Here is an 860-nt window from a genome sequence, read left to right as displayed (position 1 = left end):
TGGAGTGCAGCGACATTATCTCAGCTCACTGCAACCTCTGCCTCCCGGGTTCAAGTGATTCTTGTGCCGCAGCCTCCCGAGTAGCTGGGATTACACGTATGCATCACCATGCCCAGCTAATTTTCCTATTTTTTAGTAGAGACAGGGTTTTACTATATTGCCCAGGCTGTTCTCAAACTCCTGACCTCAAGTGATCCGCCCGCCTCGAATGTTTTAATTTTTTTAACTAGTTGCCAACACTAAGAATAGTGGGCCATTCCAGGCCCACTTCCATAGGCCAAGGGTCAGCTGGAGTGAGATGCTGTCACCATTAGCTGCCATATGTGCTTTAAATTCACCATAAGTGTCTTATTTACTTCCTATCTCTGACAGGAAAGTCAATGTTAAATTTTTCTTTTTTGAGACAGGGTCTTGCTATGTTGCCCAAGCTGGTCTTGAACTCCTGGGCTCAAGTGATCCTCCCAAAATGCTGTGATTAAAGGTGTGACCACCACACCCAGCTTCAATTAACATGTATATCAGATATTGGGCCGGATGTGTTGGCGCACACGTGTAATCCCAGCACTTTGGGAGGCTGAGGTGGGCAGATCACGAGCTCAGGAGTTCGAGACCAGCCTGACCGAGATGGTGAAACCCCGTCTCTACCAGAGATACAGAAACTGGCCGAGTGTGGTGGTGCACATCTGTAGTCCCAGCTAATCGGGAGACTGAGGCAGGAGAATCGCTTGAGCCAGGGAGGCAGAGGTTGCGGTGAGCCGAGATTGCACCATTGCACTCCAGCCTGGGCGACAGAGTGAGACTCCATCTCAGTAAATAAATAAATGAACATGTATATCAGATATAAATTTTTTTTTTTTTTT

Source organism: Mandrillus leucophaeus, unplaced genomic scaffold (assembly GCF_000951045.1).
Source record: "Mandrillus leucophaeus isolate KB7577 unplaced genomic scaffold, Mleu.le_1.0 Scaffold24, whole genome shotgun sequence".
NCBI lineage: Eukaryota > Metazoa > Chordata > Mammalia > Primates > Cercopithecidae > Mandrillus > Mandrillus leucophaeus.
The sequence above is the reverse complement of the archived record's forward strand: the minus strand, read 5'-3'. Positions refer to the sequence as shown.